Source organism: Bubalus bubalis, chromosome X (assembly GCF_019923935.1).
Source record: "Bubalus bubalis isolate 160015118507 breed Murrah chromosome X, NDDB_SH_1, whole genome shotgun sequence".
Classification (NCBI taxonomy): domain Eukaryota; kingdom Metazoa; phylum Chordata; class Mammalia; order Artiodactyla; family Bovidae; genus Bubalus; species Bubalus bubalis.
In genome coordinates, this window is record NC_059181.1 from 71,175,662 (window position 1) to 71,201,220 (window position 25,559).

Genomic DNA, 25,559 nt, shown 5'->3' on the forward strand with positions numbered 1-25,559 from the left:
TTGGCAAAACCAATACAATATTGTAAAGTTAAAAAATAAAATAAAATAATTTAAAAAAGTGAACCTTTTAAATTTTCATTAGGACACAATTGCAAAAAAAATAATTAATTTGTTTATATAATTGGAGGCTAATTACTTTTAAAACTTTTCAATCTTGCCTTGGGGGACTTATCTAAAAAAAATATTGATAGGATTTATGTCTGAGAATGTTTTGCCTATTTCTCTTCCAGGAGCTTTATGTGTCATGTCTTATATTTGTTTCTTTAAACAGTTTTGAGTTTCTTTTTGAATATGGTGTGACAGTGTCCTAATTTCATTGATTTACATGTAGTTGTTCAGCTTTCCCTACACCACTTGTTGAAGAGATTGTCTTTTCTCCCTTGAATAGCATTACCTTTAAATATAAGGGTTGGTATGAAACAGACTGCATCAGATGATTGGGGATATATTGGGCACACTTGATGGATGTTTTTTGCTTCAATACTTATGACTTTATGAGTGCTACTAACTATATTACTTATATATTGCTTATTTTATAATATTATTGTTCCTTATATTACCTGATGTGCATATGAGCCTCTGGCAAAGGTAATAATGGCTAAAGGTGTTGAGGTAATTGATCATATATATAGCTTTATATATAATTAATTGTAATAGTACAATTCTAGATATGGAAGAATCAACAAGGGGAAACCATTTCTGGATAACAATAGACTAATAAGAGAGATGATCTAGATATTTTAAAAGTTATTAACATGGCTTATTCCAGAAATACCCCATTGAGTGGCCTATCAAATGATTTCTTGTCTGACCTAGGAATGAGCTTTCTGAGTTCCATGGGACAAATTGGTCATGAAATGCCTCCCAAATTTGGTTGAATTTATGATAAACAGGGGGCACTGTAAACCAAACAGTTTTACCTGCCATTTTAGTTCTATAAGGATAGTGTCATTAGACACCACAGTCACCGACCAATAGTGAACCCTGAAAGGAATTCAGGATGGAAAAAAATAGGATGAAGCATTCTGTGCTTTGGGATATATAGGCCTCTAAATAGCTAAGATGCATATCTGGGGAGGCATTTCAATGCCTTCAGATTCTTGCACCTTCCCATACATGGAAAAGCAGTAAAATCATTAACTGAGATATCTGATAGTCATTGCATTTTATCAAGATATATGCTTCTTGGCTACAGGTATTTCCCAGCCAAAAGACTTTGTGTGTTTACTGACTCCTCTCTTATCTCCTTGATTTGAAGCAGTTCCTCAGAACTGTTTGAGAGGTTTTCTTCCAGGCTATCAGTTCAGTTCCAAGCTATAGTCTTTTTTAAATAGTAGAAATAGGATTTTAATATAATGTTCAAGTCTAGCATTTCCTATTTTTAAGAAATAAATATTTCCCCTCCCCAACTGGTAAACTTTTTTTTTTTTCACCTTTTATACAAATGACTTCCCTGGTGGCTCAGACGATAAAGCATCTGCCTACAATGCAGAAGACCCGGGTTCGATTCCTGGGTGGGGAAGATCCCCTGGAGAAGGAAATGGCAACCCACTCCAGTACTCTCGCATGGAAAATCCCATGGATGAAGGAGTCTGGTGGGCTACAGTCCGTGGGGTCTCAAAGAGTCAGACATGACTAAGCAACTTCCCTTTCTTTTTTTCTTTCCCTTTGTACAAATAGTCAACCCCTTAGCCTCCCCCCAAACTCTCCTTTCCTACTAACTCCCATTGTAGTCTTGTCAAGCCCAGGATGCAGTTGTAAATGCCACTTGAAGTGTCATGAGATCTGACATCAGTGGGACTTGGTTGAGACTGTCTTCACTCACCAGTTAAGAGTGTGGACTGTGAAGGGAGTCTCTTTCTCTCCTCTATTGGGGGAGGACTGGAGTGGGCAGTGGACAAGACTCCCTCACTTTCTGTTGGCCTTGATAAAGGAATCTTTGGTGCAACCTGAGAAAGGCCAGAGTGGTCAGGGGAGAGAACTGCGTGGTCAGACTCAGTGGATGAGTGGGTGCCCTGAGGTGTCTACAGGCACAAGTGGCAGTGACCCACACCTGGAAAGGCGTGAGGGAAGTGTACAGAGGACAGCGGCCAGTGGCATGCAGGGCTCCATATCCACTGGCAGCACTCCTTGGAAAAAGTCAGCTAGCCCTCTGGTTCCAGAGAGCAGAAGGCACCTAAGGCAGTGAGAGGTCCATGGGAGACCAGGTAGCCCATTGACAGGCAGGCATCAACTCCAGCAGCAGGAGAGGTTCAGAATGAAACTAGAGTTGGCAGATGGCCTGGGCTGGCAGGTTGAGCAGAGGTGCTTGCCTGGCCTGGGCCACTAGTCTGTAAGTGCTTAGTTGCCCCACCAGACAGACCCTGGAAAGGACTGCTCTGTGGCTGGCCAGCTAATGATAAATCAGAAGATGCCCTTTGCAATCTTGACTCTCTTCTGCTTCATGCAGGGGAGGGGAAGCCTGGCTCCATGCCTGACCTTTGCACCCTTGGTGAAGTTTCATTTCTTTAAGACAAAGTCATGGTTATGAGTAGAGTTCATGTCTTAGAACACATTGGCATTGTCAGGGAGCTTCAGCTTTCGATCATCCTAAATAACCCGCACCTGCTCCTAGTCTCCTGGCTCATCCTAATCCAGATTGTATTTGTCCATTGCTTTGCAGTTTGTCTTGGCTGGTCACCTGGATGCTTTTGTACATATTGCCACTGTCCATCTCCAGGCTAACCTGGATGATGCAGGGGTCACCGACGTGCTGGTTGTAGAGGGGCAGAGAGGAGCCGTAGCTGTAGACCCTTGACACAGAGCACTTGTGGTTGCTTGTGATGGCCATGGGCATCGTGGAGGCTTAGAAGAAGGATGTGCTGCTGGAGGCCAAGCTGATACTGGACGTTTCTGAGGACAACTGGGAAGTGAACTCCCAGAACTTCTCCTGGCTGTCCAGGGGCTCTGGGACAAAGCTCATGGTGATCTAACTCTACGTCAGACCTAGAGGAGCCAACTGATTGGACACTAAATCAACAGTGTCCAGGTTACAGTCTTTAGTATGTCCCAAAATACAACTTAATCTTGAAACTCTCACATTGTGTTTCTTTTCTGTTTTGTTTTTTTTTTTCAGTCAACAGAGCTCTATTTCTAGTTCATAGATAGGGCATTCTTGCCAGTGTCCTCACATGGTGGAAGGGAAAGGCATCTCTCTGATGCTGCTTCTCTGAAGACACTAATCTCACTCATAAGGGCTACATTCTTATGATCTAATTATTTCTCAAAGGCCCTGCCTCTTATATCCTCATATTGGACACTAGGATTTCAACATACAAATTTTGCGAGAATGAAGACTTTCAGACCATAGCACCCTCCACTTTTATTTATAGCTCTAAAAATCTATCTCTAAATACAAAGATGAAATTAAGTAAATGTGTTCCTGAATTCATGCAACTTTAAATGCCTTTGGGTTATATTCTCATGCTTATTTTACTCTTAAAGCTCATTAAAATAGGATGACATATTTAATGAGTTCAAAATTAGAATGCAGTATGGGCAGTATGCTTTTGATGCTGCTCTTTTACCTTCAAGCCTGGGAAAAATAACATCCCAAGGACAGGCATATGCCACATTCTCTGTTCCTGCCTAGAACAGAGCCAGAGCAGTGATAGGAACACTTTGTACTGAGAACAGGGGCTTCCTTCGACTAAACAGTGCCACTGGATATTCTTTGCTCTGCCTCTTGGCCCTTTCCAGTGCAAACCTTTCCTAGCTAATCCCTGGGATTAGTCAGGTGGCCAGAAGCAGGACTGCTTCTTTCTAATGCCAGAATGAATAAGCCAATCAAGGCACAGGGGATTGCAACTGAATGATGCAGAGCCCTTCATTTATGGTGGGAGGGCAACTCAGGGTTCTTTGCCCCTCTAGTTATTTGAAACCTGGAGAAAACTGTATTGTGTCATTCTACTTTCCTGGGAAACATGCCCACCTTTCCAGCCTAGCTCCTGTTATCAGTTCAGTTCAGTTAAGTCACTCAATCATGTCTGAATCTTTGCAACTCCATGGACTGCAGCACACCAGGCATACCTGTCAATCACCAACTCCCCGAGTTTACCCAAACTCATGTCCATTGAGTCGGTGATGCCATTCAGCCATTTCATCCTCTGTCGTCCCCTTCTCCTACTGCCTTCAATCTTTCCCAGCATCAGGGTCTTTTCTTTTTTTTTTTTTTTAAGATTTGTCTCCATATTCTTTCTTTCTTTTTTTTAATTTTATTTTATTTTTAAACTTTACATAATTGTATTAGTTTTGCCAAATATCAAAATGAATCCGCCACAGGTATACATGTGTTCCCCATCCTGAACCCTCGTCCCTCCCTCCCCATTCCATCCCTCTGGGTCGTCCCAGTGCACCAGCCCCAAGCATCCAGTATCGTGCATCGAACCTGGACTGGCAACTCGTTTCATACATGATATCTTACATGTTTCAATGCCATTCTCCCAAATCTTCCCACCCTCTCCCTCTCCCACAGAGTCCATAAGACTGTTCTATACATCAGTGTCTCTTTTGCTGTCTTGTACACATCAAGGTCTTTTCTAACGAATCAGTTCTTCGCATCCAGTGGACAAAGTATTGAAGTTTCAGCTTCAGCATCAGACCTTCCAATGAATATTCAGGACTGATTTCCTTTAGGAAGGACTGGTTGGATATTTTTGTTGTCTGAGGGTCTCTCAAGAGTCTTCCCCAACATCACTGTTCAAAAGCATCAATTCTTTGGCACTCAGCTTTCTTTATAGTCCAACTCTCACATCCATTCATGACTACTGGAAAAACCATAGCCTTGACTAGATGTATGCTTGTTGGCAAAGTAATGTCTCTGCTTTTTAATATGCTGTCTAGGTTGGTCATAGCTTTTCTTCCAAGGAGCAAGTGCCTTTTAATTTCATGGCTGCAGTCACCATCTGCAGTGATTCTGGAGCCCATAGAAATAAAATCTGCCACACTTTCCACTATTTCCCCATCTATTTGCCTTGAAGTGATGGAACCAGATGCCATGATCTTAGTTTTCTGAATGTTTAGCTTTAAACGAACTTTTTCACTCTCCTCTTTCACTTTCATCAAGAGGCTCTTAAGTTCTTCTTCACTTTCTGCCATAAGGGTGGTGTCATCTGCATATCTGAGGTTATTGATATTTCTCCCAGTAATCTTTATTCCAGCTTGTGCTTCATTAAGCCCAGCATTTCTCATGATGTACTCTGCATACAAGTTAAATAAGCAGGGTGACAATGTACAGCCTTGACGTACTCCTTTCCCAATTTGCAACCAGTCTGTTATTCCATGCCCAGTTTTAACTGTTGCTTCCTGAGCTGCATACAGATTTCTCAAGAGGCAGGTCAGGTGATCTGGTATTCCCATGTCTTTAAGAATTTTCCAGAGTTTGTTGTGGTCCACACAGTCAAATGTTTTGACACAGTCAATAAAGCAGAAGTAGATATTTATCTGGAACTCTTTTGCTTTTTCTATGATCTAACGGATGTTGGCAAATCTCTGGTTCCCTCTACCTTTTATAATTCCAGCTTGGACATCTGGAAGTTGACTGTTCACCTATTGTTGAAGCCTGGCTTGAAGAATTTTGAGAATTACTTTACTAGCATGTGAGATGAGTGCAATTGTCCGGTAGTTTGAGCATTCTTCAGAATAGCCTTTCTTTGGGATTAGAATGAAAGCTCTCCTTTTCCAGTCCTGTGGTCACTTCTGAGGTTTCCAAATTTGCTGGCATATTGAGTGCAGCACTTTCACAGCATTATCATCTAGGATTTGAAATAGCTCAACTGGAATTCCAACACTTCCAGTAGCTTTGTTCGTAGTGATGCTTCCTAAGACCCACTTGACTTAACATTCCAGGATGTCTGACTCAAGATGAGTGATCACATCATTGTGATTATCTAGGTGGTAAAGATCTTTTTTGTATAGTTCTTCTGTGTATTCTTGCCACCTCTTCTTAATATCTTCTGCTTCTGTTAGGTCCATACCATTTCTGTTCCTTTATGAGCCCACCTTTGCATGAAACATTCCCTTAGTATCCCTAATTTTTTTAAAGAGATCTCTAGTCTTTCCCATTCTATTGTTTTCCTCTATTTCTGTGCATTGATTGCTTAGGAAGGCTTTCTTGTCTCTCCTTGGTATTCTTTGGAACTCTGCATTCAAATGGGTATATCTTTCCTTTTCTCCTTTGCCTTTCACTTCTCTTCTATTGTCAAATATTTGTAAGGCCTCCTCAGACAACCATTTTGCCTTTTTGCATTTTTTCTCCTCAGAGATGGTCTTGATCCCTGCTTCTTGTACAATGTCACAAACCTCCATCCATAATTCTTCAGGCAGTCTGTCTGTCAGATCTAATGCCTTGAATCTATTTGGCACTTCTGCTGTATAATCAGAAGGGATTTGATTTAGGTCATACCTGAATGGTCTAGTGGTTTTCCCTACTTTCTTCAATTTAAGTCTGAATTTGGCAATAAGGTGTTCATGGTCTTTGCTACAGTCAGCTTCCAGTCTTGTTTTGGCTGACTGTATAGAACTTCTCCATCTTTGGCTGAAACTAATATAATCAATTTGATTTCAGTATTGACCATTTGGTGATGTTCATGTGGAGAGTCTTCTCTTGTGTTGTTGGAAGAGGGCTTTTGCTATGACCAGTGCATTCTCTTGGCAAAATTCTATTAGCCTTTGCCCTGCTTCATTCTGTACTCCAAGGCCAAATTTACCTGTTACTCTAGGTATTTCTTGACTCCCTACTTTTACATTCCAGTCCCCTATAATGAAAAGGACATCTTTTTTTGGTGTTAGTTCTAGAAGGTCTTGTATGTCTTCATAGAACTGTTCAGCTTCTGCTTCTTCAATATTGCCAGTTGGGGCATGGACTTGGATTACTGTGATATTGAATGGTTTGCCTTGGAAATGAACAGGGTTTATTCTGTCATTTTTGAGATTGCATCCAACTACTGCATTTCAGACTCTTTTGTTGACTATGTTGGCTACTCCATTTCTTCTAAGGAATTTTTGCCCACAGTAGCAGATATAACGGTCATCAGAGTTAAATTCACCCATTCCAGTCCATGTTAGTTCTCTGATTCCTAAAATGTCAATGTTCACTCTTCCCATCTCCTGTTTGACCACTTCCAATTTGCCTTGATTCATGGACTTAACATTTCGGGTTCTATGCAATATTGCTCTTTACAGCATCAGACTTTACTTCCATTACCAGTCACATCCACAGCTTGGTGCTGTTTTTACTTTGGCTCTGTATCTTCATTCTTTCTGGAGTTATTTCTCTACTGATCTCCAGTAGCATATTAGGCACCTACTGACCTAGAGATTTCATCTTTCAGTGGCCTATCTTTTTGACTTTTCATACTGTTCATGGGGTTCTCAAAGCAAGAATACTGAAGTGATTTACCATTCCTTTCTCCAGTGGACCACGTTTTGTCAGAACTCTCCACCATGACCCGTCCATCTTGGGTGGCCCTACATGGCATAGCTCATAGTTTCATTGAGTTAGACAAGTCTGTGTTCCATGTGATCAGATTGGTTAGTTTCCTGTGATTGTGGTTTTCAGTCTGTCTGCCCTCTGATGGAGAAGGGTAAGAGGCTTATGGAAGCTTCCTGATGGGAGAGACTGAGGAGGAAACTGGGTCTTGTTCTGATTGACAGGGCCATGTTCAGTAAATCTTTAATCCAATTTTATGTTGATGGCTGTGTTCCCTCTCTATTATTTACCTGGTCAAAACTATGGTCAAGGTAATGAAGATAATGGCAACCTCCTTCAAAAGGTCCCATGCATGGATTGCTACACTCAGTGACCTCAGCCCTGCAGCAGACCACTGCTGATGCATGCCACTGCCAGAGACTTCTGGACACTTACAGACCAGTCTGGGTCAGTCTTTTGTGGGGTCACTGCTCCTTTCTCCTGGGTCCTGGTGCACATAAGATTCTGTTTGTGCCCACCAAGAGTTTGTTTCCCAGTCCTGTGTAAGTTCTGGTGGCTCTTTGGGGGTGTTAATGGTGACCTCCTCCAAGTAGGCTTATGCCATAGCCAACTCTTCTGCAGCCAGAGCCCCTGTCCCTGTGGCAATCCACTGCTAACCCATACCTCCACAGGAGACACTCAAACACAGTTCTGTCTTAGTCTCCGTGGGGGTCTCTGTGTTCTGGTGTGCACAAGGTTTGTTTGAGCCCTCTGAGCATCTCTGGCGGATATGGGGTTTGATTCTAAACATGATTTCACCCCTCCTACCATCTTGCTGGGGCTTATCTTTTGTTCTTGGATGTGGGGTATCTCCTCACAGTCGCTCATATACTGTTCAGCCACCACTCCAGTGCCTAGCATCTTGCTGGGGCTTCTCTGCCCTTGGACATGGGGTATCTCCTCACAGCTGCTCCCATGCCAGGCACCCAAGCTATATCTCCAATGGACATCCCTGGATATGACTTAGCTCTGTATGTTTGGACTTAAAAGGATAAGCTCAGGCCTTCCTCTTTTAGAATTACACCTCTTACACCACACCCATAGGAAATAGCATGTGCCAGTAAATGAACTCAGACTTTTTCAAAAAACAAAATTAACGTAGAGAATAAATATGTAAGCACACAGAATTTAATGGATATTTTGATATTTCAAACATAGTAAAGGGTTTTTTTTTTGTTTTGTTTTTGATTTTCCTTTTCTGTTTGGATACTTCAAAACCAATTTTCTATAAAAAGTATTAATTTTTCCCAGTTTTATTGAGGAACAATTTACATACATTACTATATAACTTTAGGTAGTATAGCATGTATTAATTTCAAATGTACTCAGATGCTTTCACACTGTGGTGTTGGAGAAGACTCTTGAGAGTCTCTTGGACTGCAAGGAGATCAAACAAGTCAATCCTAAAGGAAATCAATCCTGAATATCCACTGGAAGGACTGATGCTGAAGCTGAAACTCCAATACTTTGGCCACCAGATGCAGAGAAGTGACTCATTGGAAAAGACCCTGATGCTGAGAAAGATTGAAGGCAGGAGGAGAAGGGGATGACAGAGGATGAGATGGTTGGATGGCATCACTGACTCAATAGATATGTGTTTGAGCAAGCTGTGGGAGATAGTTAAGGACAGGAAAGCTTGTCGTGCTGTAGTCCATGGGGTTGCAAAAAGTCAGACACAACTGAGCAACTGAATGGCAACAAAAGCAAACAAACCCATCTTTGACAAATAAATAATTAAAAATATTTTAAATTTGAATGGTGAACAGTTATAGAAAATTGATTTTCTTTATACACATCTAAGCAAAAGTATAAATTTGTATGTGTAGACAGTTGTAAAGAGGTAATACTATTTGAGAACATTTAATACGATTAGCATGTCTCATAGAAAATCTGTAGACTTTCAGAAAACTTTTAGTAAAAGTAATTTTAATCTTTTTTCTTTCCCTTTTATCTCCTCTATAGCCATTTATTAAATGTTTAAGTAAATGACGTAAAAATGAAAAAATGATGCTATTGCAGCTGCACCATAGGATGAATAAATTCTGCTGTCAAAGTATGTTATAATGAAGTGATATCATGTGAGTGCTTCAAAGCACATTATCTATACTAGCATCAAATATGAGGAAACTGAAATAAAATACATGGTACCATATGCTTTCATTTTCAAAAATAAAAAGTATCAGTCTAATAAAGCATGCACATCATATGTATGCTGAAAAGGACATAATGCTGATAAAATAAATCAAAGATAAATGGAGGGGCATATTGTGTTCATAAATTGGAAGACTCAGCATAGTAAAGATGCCAGTTTTCCCCAGTATAATCTCTAGGTTTAATGTAATGCCTATTAAAATCCCAGCATGTTTCTGTAGATGTTGAAAAGCTGATGCTATAATTTATGCAAAAAGGCAAAGGAATAGTCAATTTTGAAAAGTAGAATAAAATGGGAATAATCACTCTATCTTATGTTAAGTATTATTTATACTGCTATAGTAATCAAAAGAGTATGATATTGGTGGAGGGATAGACATATAGATGAATGGAACAAAATAGAAATCAAGGAGTAGAACTAAAAAGTTATGCCCAGATGATTTTTTTTTCTAAGAAAGATGCAAGCGATTTAATGCAAGAATGATAATTTTTTTCACAAATGGTGATAGAATAAATGGACTTCTATAGGCGAAAAAAAAAAAAGATAACCTTGACTTCAACCTTACATTTCATACAAAAATTAGCCTAATTAGTATCATGGATTTAATTATAAAATGTAAAAGTATGAAACTTTTAGAAAAACTATGACACAGTTTTCAGGATCTTGGGCCACGTGGAGTTCTTAGACTTGACATCAAATTAATGCCCTATAAAAGGTAAAATTGATGTTAGACTTCATCATACTTTACAAATTTTGCTCTATGAAATGCTCTGTTAATAGGGTGAAAAGATAAGCTACAGACTGGGAGAAATATTTGCAAACCATATATTCTGAAAGTCCTTATATTTATAATGCTTCACGAATTTGCATGTCATCCTTGCACAGGGGCCATGCTAATCTTCTCTCTATCGTTCCAACTTTAGTACATGTGCTGCTGAAGTGAGCAGCACATATACTATGCTATATAGCTCATATACTTTGTATATTTAGAGCAGATAGAGAATTATGTGTGTGTGTTCAGTCACTCAGTTGTGTTCAATTCTTTGTGACCCCGTCCACTATACCCCACCAGGCTTCTCTGTCCATGGAATTCTCCAGGCAAGAATACTGGATTGGCTTGCCATTTCCTATTCCAAGGCATCTTTCCGACTCAGGGATCAAACTCGCTCTTCTGCATTGACACGTGGATTTTTTACCACTGTGTCACCTCTGAAGCTTCACAAAGAACTGCATAAAGTCTCAAATGTCTATTATACAAAGTGAAGTAAATCAGAAAGAGAAAAACACACATATATGGAATCTAGAAAGATGATATTGATGAACCTATTTCCAGGGAATGAAAAAGAGATGCAGACATAAAGAACACACTTACAGACATGAGGGGTGGGGGAGGAAGAAGAGGGTGGAACAAATGGAAAGAATAACACGGAAACATATAAACTGTGTGTGCATGTGTGCAAAATCTTTCCATCATGCCTGACACTTTGCAACCCCATGGTCTGTAACCCACCAGACTCCTTTGTCCATGGGATTCTCCAGGCAAGAATACTGGAGTGGGTTGTAATGTTCTCCTCCAGGGGATCTTCCGGGCCCAGGGATCAAACCCTCATCTTTTATATTTGCAGTACTGGAAGGCAGGTTCTTTACCACAATCACCACCTGGAAAGCCTCTAATATATACAGTACCATATGTAAAATAGATAGCCAATGGGGATTTTCTGTGTGACTCAGGGAACTCAAACCAGGGCTCTATAACAACCTAAAGGAGTGGGATGGGGCGGCAAGTGGGAGGGAGGTTCGAGAGGGAGGCAATATATGTATACCTATGATTCATATTGACGCATGGCAGAAACCAACACAGTGTTTTAAAGCAACTCTCCTTCAATTAAAAATAAATAAAATTTAAAAATCTGTTTAGAAGACATAAAAAGACATTTCATAGAAGGACATAGAGAGATGAAAAATAAGCACATGAGGAGATATTCAACATCATAGAAGAGAATTGTGAATTAAAACTATAATGCAGTATCACTGATTGCATGTCAGGTTGGCCTTAAAAAAACAATGACAACACCAAATTCTTGGAAGAATGTGGACAAACTGGATAACCCATACTTTGTTGGTGGGAATGTAAAATGGTAGATCCACTTTGAAAAACAGTTTGTCAGTTTCTTAAAAAAAATTAAACATGCAACAACCATACAACCCGACAATCACAATCTTGACCATTTGTCCCAGAGAAATAAAAGCCTATGTTCAGTCAAAAATATGTATATGAATATTATGAACAGCTTTGTTCATAATATACAAAAGATGGAAAAATATTAAAATAAGCGCCTTGTTTTTAAATTTTCTATTTAATTTATTTAAACTAAAAAGAAAAGGTTAGCCATTTCTCCCATCTTCCCCTATCACTATCTTTCCCCCACCCACAACCTCTTAAAATTACCAGTCTGTTCTCTGTATCTATAAACTTGCTTTATATAGCTTTTTCCTTCCAAAATAAGAGATATTATATGGTAACTCCTTTTCTCTGTCTGACATTTCACTCAGTATAATGTCCTCCTGATTTATCCATTTTGTTACAAATGGCAGGATTTTCTTCTTTCCTATCAAGTCAAGTCATGTTAGTCATTTGTGTCCTACTCTGCAACCCCATGGATGGTAGCTCATGAGACTTCTCTATTCATGGGATTCTCCAAGCAAGAATACTGGAGCAGGTTGCCATTCCCTTCTCCAGGGGATCTTCACAACAGAGAGATCAAACCTGGATCTCCTGAATTGCAGGCAGATTCTTTATTGTCTGCGTCTCCAGGGAAGCCTTCTTTTCTATGGCTGAATAACATTCCACTGTATGTATGTGGAATTCATCCATTCATCCACTGATAGACACTTAGATGTTTCCATATTTTGGCTACTATAAATAATGTTGCAATGTACATGTAGGTGCATATATATATTTTGAATTAGTGTTTTAATTTTTTTCTGATAAATATCAGAAGTGGAATTGCTGTATGATACGGTAGCTCTATTTTCACTTTTAGAGGAAGTTTCACTAATTATATTTCTATCAAAGGTATACTAGGGTTTCCTTTCACAGGTGTACGAGGGTTTTCTTTTCTCCATAACTTCCTAAAGCTTGTTTTTGTTGTCCTTTTGATAATAGCCATTCTGACAAGTATAAGGATATATCTCATGGTTTTGGTTTGCATTTCCCTGATAATTAGGGAATTTGAGCATTTTCATGTATCTGTTGGCAATCTGTATGCCTTCCTTGGAAAAAATGTCTATTCAGACCTTCTGTCCATTTTCTAATTGGATTGTTTGGGTTTTTTTGGATATTGAGTTGCATGAGTTTTTAATATATTTTGCATATCAGCCTTTATAAAATATATCCTTTGTAAATATTTTTGAACATTCATTAAGTTGCCATTTTGTTTCACTGATAATTTCATTTGCTTTACAAAAGCTTTTTAGTTTGATGTGGGCCATTTATATTTGGTTTTGTAGCTCTTGCCAGAGGAGACAGATCCTCCCCCACATAAAACAAAATAACTATGACTGATGTTAAAGAGTGTACTTCCTTTTAGAAGTTTTATGATTTCAGCCCTTACATTTAAGTTTTTATTTTTAAATAATATGATTATTAAAATCATTTATGCAGCCTTTGTGGTTCCATATAAATTTTAGGATTATTTGTTCCAGATCTGTGAAATGTGCACTTGGTATATTATATTGATAGAGATTTCACTGAATCTGTAGATTGCTTTTGACATTATGAACATTGGAACATTATTAATTCTTCCAATCCTTTAACATGATATATCTTTCCAGTTATTTGTGCTGTCTTCAATTTCTTTCATCAATATCTTATAGTTGTTTTGAGTACAGGTATTTTGACTCCTTGGTTAGATTTATTCTTTTTGATACAAGTGTAAGCAAAATTATTTTACTAATTTCTCTTTCTGATAATTTTTATTAGTGTGTAGAAACATAAGAAATTTTTGTATATTAATACTGCATCCTTTGGCTTTAATGGATTCTTAATTAATTATAAACATTTTTGCTGACGTCTTTGGGACTTTCTACATATAGTATCACATATTGCAAATAGTGACAATTTGTAAGTTGCTTTAATAATTTTGAGGTCATGATTCATTGTTTTCCAGCTTCCAGTGTTGTTGAAAAGTCCTTTGTCATTCTTATTCTTTGTCCCTTTTATGTGAACTGATTGTTAATACTTTTTTGTGTGTACACACACACGTGTGTGCTCATGCAAATAGGCATGCATGCATGTATGCACCTGCACAAAAGCCAGAAATGTGTAAGGAGAGAAGGAAGGGAGAGAAAATGAGAATTGTAAACTTTTAAGCTGTTCTTTTAATCCACAATATTCTAAAATTTCCAAAGGATGTCTTTTGACATTTTTCATTTTTAATTCATTATGATAGGTCATTTAAATCTGGAATTCTTGTCTTAAAAATGTTCTTGCATTTTTCCTTTGATAATTGATGCCCCATCTGTTTTTTATTTTATGACAAACTATCCCCAAACTTAATAGAATAAAGTAAATATTTATTATTATTTATGAAGGTTCTATTAGTTGGCAGAGATCACTAGTTTTTGTTCAGTATGAACAATATTGTTCAGTATGAACGATATATTTAGTTGTCTCTCAGTCGTGTCTGACATTTTGCGACCCCATGGACTGAAGCACGCCAGACTTCCCTGTCCTTCACCATCTCCCGGAGTGGGCTCAAACTCATGTCCTTTGAGTCAATGATGCCATCCAACCATCTCAGCCTCTGTTGCCCTGTTCTCCTCCAACCTTTAAACTTTTCCAGCATCAGCGTCTTTTCCAATGAGTCAGCTCTTCGCATCAGATGGCCAAAGTATTGGAGCTTTAGCATCAGTCCTTCCAGTGAATATTCAGGATTGATTTCCTTTAGGATTGACTGGTTTGATTTCCTTACCGTCCATGGGACTCTCAAGAGTCCTCTCTAGCACTAGTTTGAAGCATCAATTCTTTGGTGTTCAGCCTTCTTTATGGTCCAGCTTTCACATCTCCTGGAAAAACCAGAGCTTTGACTATACGGACCTATATTGACAAAGTGATGTCTCTGCTTTTCAATATGCTGTCTAGGTCTGTCATAGCTTTTCTTCCAAGGAGCAAGCGTCTTTTAATTTCATGGCTGTAGTCACCATCCATAGTGATTTTGGAGCCCAAGAAAATAAAGTCTGTCATTTTTTCCATTGTTTCCCCATCTATTTGCCATGAAATGATGGGGCCGGATGCCATGATCTTAACTTTTTGAATGTTAAGTTCTGAGCCAGCTTTTTCACTCTGCAATTTCACCTTCATGAAGAGGCTCTTTAGTTCCTCTGAGTGGTTCTCATTTGTTGTCTTTCATGTGGCTGCAGTCAAATGGCAGTAGTGGCTGGAGTCATCTAAAAACTTTACTGGCTGACTGTCCATGATGACTTCTTCATATATGTGTCTGGTACCTTAGCTGAAATGGCTGAAATAGCTGAGGGTCAGTCAGCATTTCCCTCCATACATGGTCTTCCTCATAGCATGGTTATTTCAAGGTAGTCAGATCTTTCACATGGAGGCTGGATGTCCCCGGAGAGTACATTCCAAAGATGAGTGTTCCAAGACTTAGAAATAAGAACCTGCTCATCTTTTAAAATCAGTGGTTCTCAGCTGCTTTTTTTTTTTTTTTTTTTGCCCATACACCAGAGGATATTTGGTTATGTCTGACAATATATTTAGTTGTCAAAAGTGTATGTAGGAGGGAAGATACAACTGGCACTTAGCTAGTAGATGCAAAGGATACTATTAAACAGCCTAAAGTGTACAGCACAGCCTCACATAGCAAAGAATTAATTTCAGATCAGATCAGTCGCTCAGTCGTGTCCGACTCTTTGCGACCCCATGAATCTCAGCACGCCAGGCCTCCATATCCATCACCAACTCCCGGAGTTCACTCAGACTCACGTCCATCAAGTCAATGAGGCCATCCAGCCATCTCATCCTCTATCGTCCCCTTCTCCTCTTGCCCTCAGTCCCTCCCAAGCATCAGAGTCTTTTCCAATGAGTCAACACTTCGCATGAGGTGGCCAAAGAACTGGAGTTTCAGCTTTAGCATCATTCCTTCCAAAGAAATCCCAGGGTTCATCTCCTTCAGAATGGACTGGTTGGATCTCCTTGCAGTCCAAGGGACTCTCAAGAGTCTTCTCCAACACCACAGTTCAAAAGCAGCAATTCTTCAGCACTCAGCCTTCTTCACAGTCCAACTCTCACATCCATACATGACCACAGAAAAAACTATAGCCTTGACTAGCCAGACCTTTGCTGGAAAAGTAATGTCTCTGCTTTTGAATATGCTATCTAGGTTGGTCATAATTTTCCTTCCAAGGAGTAACCGTCCTTTTTTTTTTTTTTTTTTTTCAAACTTTTATTTTCTTTTAATTTCATGGCTGCAGTCACCAACTGCAGTGATTTTGAAGCCCAGAAAAATAAAGTCTGACACTGTTTCCACTGTTTCCCTATCTATTTCCCATGAAGTGATGGGATCAGATTCCATGATCTTCGTTTTCTGAATGTTGAGCTTTAAGCCAACTTTTTCACTCTCCTCTTTCACTTTTATCAAGAGGCTTTTTAGTTCCTCTTCACTTTCTGCCATAAGGGTGGTGTCATCTGCATATCTGAGGTTATTGATATTTCTCCCAGCAATTTTGATTCCAGCTTGTGTTTCTTTCAGTCCAGCCTTTCTCATGATGTACTCTACATATAAGTTAAATAAACAGGGTGACAATATACAGCCTTGACGTACTCCTTTTCCTATTTGGAACCAGTCTGTTGTTCCATGTCCAGTTCTAACTCTTGCTTCCTGACCTGCATACAGATTTCTAAAGAGGCAGGTCAGGTGGTCTGGTATTACCATCTCTTGAAGAATTTCCCGCAGTCTATTGTGATCCACACAGTCAAAGGCTTTGGCATAGTCAATGAAGCAGAAATTGATGTTTTTCTGGAACTCTCTTGCTTTTTCCATGACCCAGCGGATGTTGGCAATTTGATCTCTGGTTCCTCTGCCTTTTCTAAAACCAGCTTGAACATCTGGAAGTTCACGGTTCACATATTGCTGAAGCCTGGCTTGGAGAATTTTGAGCATTACTTTACTAGTGTGTGAGATGAGTGCAATTGTGCGGTAGTTTAAGCATTCTTTGGCATTGCCTTTCTTTGGGATTGGAATGAAAACAGACCTTTTCCAGTCCTGTGGCCACTGCTGAGTTTTCCAAATTTTGTAGCATATTGAGTGCAGGACTTTCATAGCATCATCTTTCAGGGTTTGGAATAGCTCAACTGGAATTCCATCACCTCCACTAGCTTTGTTCCCAGTGATGCTTTCTAAGGCCCACTTGACTTCACATTCCAGGATGTCTGGTTCTAGGTCAGTGATCACATCATCGTGAATATCTGGGTCGTGAAGATATTTTTTGTACAGTTCTTCTGTGTATTCTTGCCACCTCTTCTTAATATCTTCTGCTTCTGTTAGGTCCATACCATTTCTGTCTTTTATCGAGCCCATCTTTGCATGAAATGTTCCCTTGGTATCTCTAATTTTCTTGAAGAGATCTCTAGTCTTTCCCATTCTGTTGTTTTCCTCTATTTCTTTGCATTGATCACTGAGGAAGGCTTTCTTATCTCTTCTTGCTATTCTTTGGAACTCTGCATTCAGATGTTTATATCTTTCCTTTTCTCCTTTGCTTTTCACTTCTCTTCTTTTCACAGCTATTTGTAAGGCCATTTTTCTTTTTTTCATTTCTTTTCCATGGGAATGGTCTTGATTCCTGTCTCCTGTACAATGTCACAAACCTCAGTCCATAGTTCATCAGGCACTCTATCAGATCTAGGCCCTTAAATCTATTTCTCACTTCCACTGTATAATCATAAGGGATTTGATTTAAGTCATATCTGAATGGTCTAGTGGTTTTCCCTACTTTCTTCAATTTAAGTCTGAATTTGGCAATAAGGAGTTCATGATCTGAGCCACAGTCAGCTCCTGGTCTTGTTTTTGCTGACTGTATAGAGCTTCTCCATCTTTGGCTGCAAAGAATATAATCAATCTAATTTGGTGTTGACCATCTGGTGATGTCCATGTGTAGAGTCTTCTCTTGTGTTGTTGGAAGAGGGTGTTTGTTATGACCAGTGCATTTTCTTGGCAAAACTCTATTAGTCTTTGCCCTGCTTCATTCCGTATTCCAAGGCCAAATTTGCCTGTTACTCCAGGTGTTTCCTGACTTCCTACTTTGGCATTCCATTCCCCTATAATGAAAATGACATCTTTTTTGGGTGTTAGTTCTAAAAGTGCTTGTAGGTCTTCATAGAACCATTCAACTTCAGCTTCTTCAGTGTTACTGGTTGGGGCATAGACTTGGATTACTGTGATATTGAATGGTTTGCCTTGGAAACGAACAGAGATCATTCTGTCGTTTTTGAGATTGCATCCAGGTACTGCATTTTGGACTCTTTTGTTGACTATGATGGCCACTCCATTTCTTCTGAGGGATTCCTGCCTGCAGTAGTAGATATAATGGTCATCTGAGTTAAATTCACCCATTCCAGTCCATTTCAGTTCGCTGATTCCTAGAATGTCGACATTCACTCTTGCCATCTCCTGTTTGACCACTTCCAATTTGCCTTGATTCATGGACCTAACATTCCAGGTTCCTATGCAATATTGCTCTTTACAGCATCAGACATTGCTTCTATCACCAGTCACATCCACAGCTGGGTACTGTTTTTGCTTTGGCTCCATCCCTTTATTCTTTCTGAAGTTATTTCTCCACTGATCTCCAGTAGCATATTGGGCACCTACTGACCTGCATAGCAAAGAATTATTCAAACTCAAATGTCAATAATGCCAAATTTGAGAAATTTTGTCTTAATCTTTATTCTCAGAAGTGGCAAAGTGTCACTTCTGCTACATTCTATTGGTTAAAGCAGCCATAGGCTAGAAGTTTAGTCACTAGAGACTTTGGCACAAAAGGGCTCTGTGTTCAATGACATCAGTTACACCTAAAGATGAAGGGTAAGGTGGTTTTTTAAAACATCACAGCGAATTATTTGAATGTGTACATACTAATCAATGAAATCATTGTATTTAAATTTATGTGTCAAATTTGAGGTATTTTTGGATGAGCTTAACATTAAACTATGAATTTTGAGTTATCAGACTGCCCTTTATAATTAAAATGGACTTGTTCCAATCAGCTGAAGGCCTGAATTGAACAAGAAGACTGTTTTCCCCAGGAAAAAGGATATTCTCTGACTGTCTTTATCTGCACTATTGGCTTTTCTTGTTTTCCAAGCTGCTTGCCTTCACACTGGGATTGCAATGTTGACTCTTAGATCTTGAGCCTATCAGCTCATACTACAGATTTCGACTTACCAGTTCCCATAATCATGTGAGTCAATTCCTTATCTCTCAGTCATTCTCTAATTATATCTATATATCTATATATTCTTTCCTACAGATTCTGTTTCTCTGGAGAACCATGACTAATTCAGAGGCACACAGCGCCCCTTTATCTTGGGTTTTCAGAAAATCTGTAGTCAAACTTATGTATCCAGACAGGAGTTTGAATGATTTGTCTCTAGAGAAACTCACTCAGCTCAAAGAGAATGACATTGGTAGATCTTGCTCACGAAAGGGCCAGACTCCTACAAACCATCTCACAGTGCCATTAGTTGACAAACTCCACCTAACCAGCCTTTTTTAGTGTCTCATTCTTAAATATGTGTTACATATTTTAAATCACCAGAAATTTGAGAAAAGACTCTAACATTAAAGGCAGATACCAAAATAAGCCAAAATAAGGAGGAAAGGACCTTGGAGGAAATATAACAACCCAAGGGAAAAAAAAAAAAAATTGTTGTAAAATTGATACCAGAGGACAGTTCAGTCCCTCAGTCGTGTCTGACTCTTTGCCACCCTATGGACTGCAGAACGCCAGGTTTCCCTGTCCATCACCAACTCCCTGAGCTTGCTCAAACTCATGTCTATTGCATCAGTGATGCCATCCGACCATCTCATCCTCTGTCGTCCCCTTCTCCTCCTGCCTTCAATCTTTCCCAGCATCAGGATCTTTTCCACAGTCTTTTACCAGAGGACAGAAAATGTTACACTAAGAAATAAGAACACCATGATATGAACAAAGGAAAGAACAAGAAAATAAAAAAAGAAGTACAAAATTCAATAGCCACATTGAGATATAAGGATATATCTGAAAAAGAGAGAAGCAAAATAAGGGAGAAAGGTTTTAAAAAAAAATAGGAGTGGCAACATGTGGCCAGCTGCTGAAGTCCCCTCCCTGCTGTGTGGTTCCCCTTCAGGGAGTTGCCTCTCAAATCTGTATTTGTCCCATTTCTCTTCTTGCAGAGCTAGCCTGGGTTGGAAGTTCTGTTGAAAATGACCTTTGAGCACCAAAGACACTTGGGTACTTGTACTTTGTACTGTTCTGTGATGACTGGGAAATGCAGATTTCAAGAAATCTGGCTCTTCCTGCTCGAAAAGTGAACCAGACTTAAGACAAACAAATCACCAGGACAGGAGTGGTTCAGTGCTGGAGTCAGACACTCTGTCCTCTAGCTATGCTCTCCACTGGAACCACCAGCACATATCTGGCTAGTGATCTTCCACACACATCCAACCTGCTGTTCACCATTTCTCCAGCACAGTTAGGTAACCTCCAAGATGGCAGCAGTGTCCCGGGGCCCTGCCTTCAACATGTTATTCCATTGTGTAAAGGGGATAGTGTACTCCAAGCTTTTGACCTCATGCCTTACATAGTAAAAAGCATTTGAGTAATTTTGTTGTTCTTGAGAGGGCTGTCTTTTGTTTTTGTTTCCTTTTGATCTTATTTTGACCTTTCCCCTCTTTGTCTTTTCACGTAGACCAGATATTTGAAAGGGCAGATAATGGCTACAGGTGTAACATGCAGCTTGCTTCTACTTTGTTTGGGTGAGCTTTTGCCTTGGATGGGAAATGGAACCTTCATTTCACTAGACCGTCATGGCACCCTCGCCTTTCACCCTTCCCTCCAGTTCAATACCTGTTGTTTCTCCTTTCAAATATGTTATTGTACTAGCTCTTTCCATATGAAAGAATTGTCCTTATTTAAATAAAAAAGTAAAAAGAAAATAGGGTAATCAATTCAGAAGATCCAACATCCATGTAGTAGGAATTCTGGAAACAGAAAATGAGGAAAAAGAGAATTATGGTAGCTAATCTCAAAAACAGCTCCCCAGTGAGCCATGCCTCCTTGTATTCATGTCCTTGTTTACATTTCTCAGATTTGGGCTGATATTTTTTAAATTTCTTTTTGACTAATAAAATGTTGGGAAAATAATACATAGCTTCCCAGGTTAGGTCATTAGAAACCTTGCAACTTGTATCTGGGTCTCTTGGAACACATATTTTCTGGGTAGCTAGCCACCTTGTAAGAAATTAGGCTACTCTGAAATCACCAAGTTGCATAGGTTAAAAAAAAAAAAATCAAACCATGTGAAAAACCATCCAAGCTGAATTAAAGCTAAAATTCTAGACAGGTGATTGAAGAAACCATCTTAAATATCTATCCAGTTAAGCTTTCAGTTGACTCAAACTTCAATCATTACATGCCTATAGTTACATGAGAAACCTTAAGTGAGGACTCCCTAGCTGAGTTCAATCAACTTATGTGTCTGTTTTGAGTTGACTGGCACCTCTAAACATCCATTAGTACTAACGTCCCACAGGCCTCAATCATACCACCGTTTAGCCAACTTCAGTTCAGTTCAGTTCAGTTCAGTCGCTCAGTCGTGTCCGACTCTTTGCGACCGCATGAATCGCAGCACGCCAGGCCTCCCTGTCCATCACCAACTCCCAGAGTTCACTCAGACTCACGTCCATCGAGTCAGTGATGCCATCAAGTCATCTCATCCTCTGTCGTCCCCTTCTCCTCCTGCCCCCAATCCCTCCCAGCATCAGTGTCTTTTCCAATCAGTCAACTCTTCGCATGAGGTGGCCAAAGTACTGGAGTTTCAGCTTTAGCATCATTCCTTCCAAAGAAATCCCAGGGCTGATCTCCTTCAGAATGGACTGGTTGGATCTCCTTGCAGTCCAAGGGACTCTCAAGAGTCTTCTCCAACACCACAGTTCAAAAGCATCAATTCTTTGGCACTCAGTCTTCTTCACAGTCCAACTCTCATATCCATACTTGACCACAGGAAAAACCATAGCCTTGACTAGCCGGACTTTTGTTGACAAAGTAATGTCTCTGCTTTTGAATATGCTATGTAGGTTGGCCTTAATTTTCCTTCCAAGGAGTAAGCGTCTCTTAATTTCATGGCTGCAGTCACCATCTGCAGTGATTTTGGAGCCCCCCAAAATAAAGTCTGACACTATTTCCACTGTTTCCCCATCTATTTCCCATGAAGTGATGGGACCAGATGCCATGATCTTTGTTTTCTGAATGTTGAATTTTAAGCCAACTTTTTCACTCTCCTCTTTCACCTTCATCAAGAGACTTTTTAATTCCTCTTCACTTTCTGCCATAAGGGTGGTGTCACAACAAAAAATTGTAATTATATAATTATTAATTTGATTAAAAGTATATTTATTTCCTCAGCTGGATGTAAGATATATGAGGGCAAAGAAGATCCATATTTTCTTCACAAATATAATTGCCATAACCTAATTAACACATAGTAGGTACTTAGAAATATTTATTGACTAAATGAATTAAAGAATCTAAATTGTAACACTGGTGAATGACTTACATTTCTCACTGAATTTTTAAGATTCTTTTTACAAAACAAACAAAAAATCTTATTATGTGGAAGTTGCTTATAAGTTAAGCCTATTTTGAGAGATGGTATAACCTAGATCAAATCCTGGAAACCATTCTGAAGGCTGTCTTCTCACCTTGCTTATAGTTTCCTTTGTTGTGCAGAAGCTTTTAAGATTAATTAGGTCCCATTTGTTTATTTTTGCTTTTATTTCCAACATTCTGGGAGGTGGGTCATAGAGGATCCTGCTGTGATGTATGTTGGAGAGTGTTTTGCCTATGTTCTCCTCTAGGAGTTTTATAGTTTCTGGTCTTATGTTGAGATCTTTAATCCATTTTGAGTTTAACTTTGTGTATGGTGTTAGAAAGCGCTCTAATTTCATTCTTTTACAAGTGGTTTACCAGTTTCCCCAGCACCACTTGTTAAAGAGATTATCTTTAATCCATTGTATATTCTTGCCTCCTTTGTCAAAGATAAGGTGTACATATGTGCGTGGATTTATCTCTGGGCTTTCTATTTTGTTCCATTGATCTATATTTCTGTCTTTGTGCCAGTGCCAAACTGTCTTGATGACTGTGGCTTTGTAGTAGAGCCTGAAGTCAGGCAGGTTGACTCCTCCAGTTCCATTATTCTTTCTCAAGATAGCTTTGGCTATTCGAGGTTTTTTGTATTTCAATACAAATTGTGAAATTATTTGTTCTAGCTCTGTGAAGAATACCATTGGTAGCTTGATAGGGATTGCATTGAATCTATAAATTGCTTTGGGTAGTATACTCGTTTTCACTATATTGATTCTTCCAATCCATGGTGAAAAGACAGCCTTCAGAATGGGAGAAAATAATAGCAAATGAAGCAACAGACAAACAACTAATCTCAAAAATATACAAGCAACTCCTACAGCTCAATTCCAGAAAAATAAATGACCCAATCAAAAAATGGGCCAAAGAACTAAATAGACATTTCTCCAAAGAAGACATACAGATGGCTAACAAACACATGAAAAGATGCTCAACATCACTCATTATCAGAGAAATGCAAATCAAAACCACTACGAGGTACCATTTCACGCCAGTCAGAATGGCTGCAATCCAAAAGTCTACAAGCAATAAATGCTGGACAGGGTGTGGAGAAAAGGGAACCCTCTTACACTGTTGGTGGGAATGCAAACTAGTACAGCCACTATGGAGAACAGTGTGGAGATTTCTTAAAAAACCTGAAATAGAACTGCCTTATGGTCCAGCAATCCCACTGCTGGGCATACACACTGAGGAAACCAGAAGGGAAAGAGACACGTGTACCCAAATGTTCATAGCAGCACTGTTTATAATAGACAGGACATGGAAGCAACCTAGATGTCCTTCAGCAGATGAATGGATAAGAAAGCTGTGGTACATATACACAATGGAGTATTACTCAGCCATTAAAAAGAATACATTTGAATCAGTTCTAATGAAGTGGATGAAACTGGAGCTGATTATATAGAGTGAAGTAAGCCAGAAAGAAAAACACCAATACAGTATACTAACACATATATATGGAATTTAGAAAGATGGTAATAATAATCCTGTATACAAGACAGCAAAAGAGACACTGATGTATAGAACAGTCCTTTGGACTCTGTGAGAGAGGGAGAGGGTGGGATGATTTGGGAGAATGGCATTGAAATATGTATAACATCATATATGAAACGAGTCGCCAGTCCAGGTTCAATGCACGATACTGGATGCTTGGGGCTGGTGCACTGGCACGACCCAGAGGGATGGTATGGGGAGGGAGGAGGGTTCAGGATGGGAAACACATGTATACCTGTGGCAGATTCATTTTTATATATGGCAAAACCAATACAATATTGTAAAGTTAAATAAAATAAAATTTAAAAAAATCCCAGAAACCATGGATTGCCACAAATAAAACAAATTGATTGACCTTTGTGCTTAGTTTCCTCATATATTAAAATGAAAATAATGATAGCACTTGTCTTGTAGGGTTGTTATATGTAAATATGTTTATATATATATATATATATATATATATATATGTGTGTGTGTGTGTGTGTGTGTGTGTGTGTGTGTTTGGGCTCCAAAATCACTGCAGATGGTGATTGCAGCCATGAAATTAAAAGATGCTTACTCCTTGGAAGGAAAGTTATGAACAACCTAGATAGCATATTCAAAAGCAGAGACATTACTTTGCCAACAAAGGTCCGTCTAGTCAAGGCTATGGTTTTTCCTGTGGTCATGTATGGATGTGAAAGTTGGACTGTGAAGAAGGCTGAGCGCCAAAGAATTGATGCTTTTGAACTGTGGTGTTGGAGAAGTCTATTGAGAGTACCTTGGACAGCAAGGAGATCCAAGCAGTCCATTCTTAAAGAGATAGTCCTGGGTGTTCTTTGGAAGGACTGATGCTGAGGCTGAAACTCCAATACTTTGGCCACCTCATGTGAAGAGTTGACTCATTGGAAAAGACTCTGATGCTGGGAGGGATTGGGGGCAGGAGGAGAAGGGGATGACAGAGGATGAGATGGCTGGATGCCATCACCAACTCGATGGAAGTGAGTTTGAATGAACTCTGGGAGTTGGTGATGGACAGGGAGGCCTGGTGTGCTGCAATTCATGGGGTCACAAAGAGTCGGACACGACTGAGCGACTGAACTGAACTGAACTGAACATATATAACATGCTTTAGAAAGTGCCTGGCACATAGTAAACACTTTTATATGTGTTAAGTGTTTGAAGAAGTTGCTTCCCTCTTGGTCAGAATTCCTAATCTATGTGGAAAAAAACTCCTCAAGCCACTGATACGAAAATATTTCAAAATTATTCATCTCACTCTGTGATTTCCCCTTCCTCTTTCCTTTAGAACACACACACACACACACACTTCCCTACTATTTGATCTGGAACCCGATTTCTATAGCCATCAGAGTCAGTGGCTATAGAAATTTATATTATTTAGTAAATTCCATCAAGCCTGGACTGCATAATGCAGTTGCTAAGGATTTAAAGGCATATGTTGTCAAGTAACATACTAAATCATAATTTTGTTTTTTAAAGGATACTTAACTT

The 25,559-nt window shown here is 39.3% G+C and overlaps 1 non-coding gene across 1 annotated transcript; it reads right to left on the reverse strand.

The window, feature by feature from the left end:
• Positions 1-10,499: 10,499 nt before the first annotated feature.
• LOC112582464 lies at positions 10,500-10,609 on the reverse strand. The gene has a single exon (XR_003106993.3). It is a non-coding gene; the product is annotated as a U6 spliceosomal RNA (small nuclear RNA).
• Between the last annotated feature and the right edge of the window lie 14,950 nt (positions 10,610-25,559).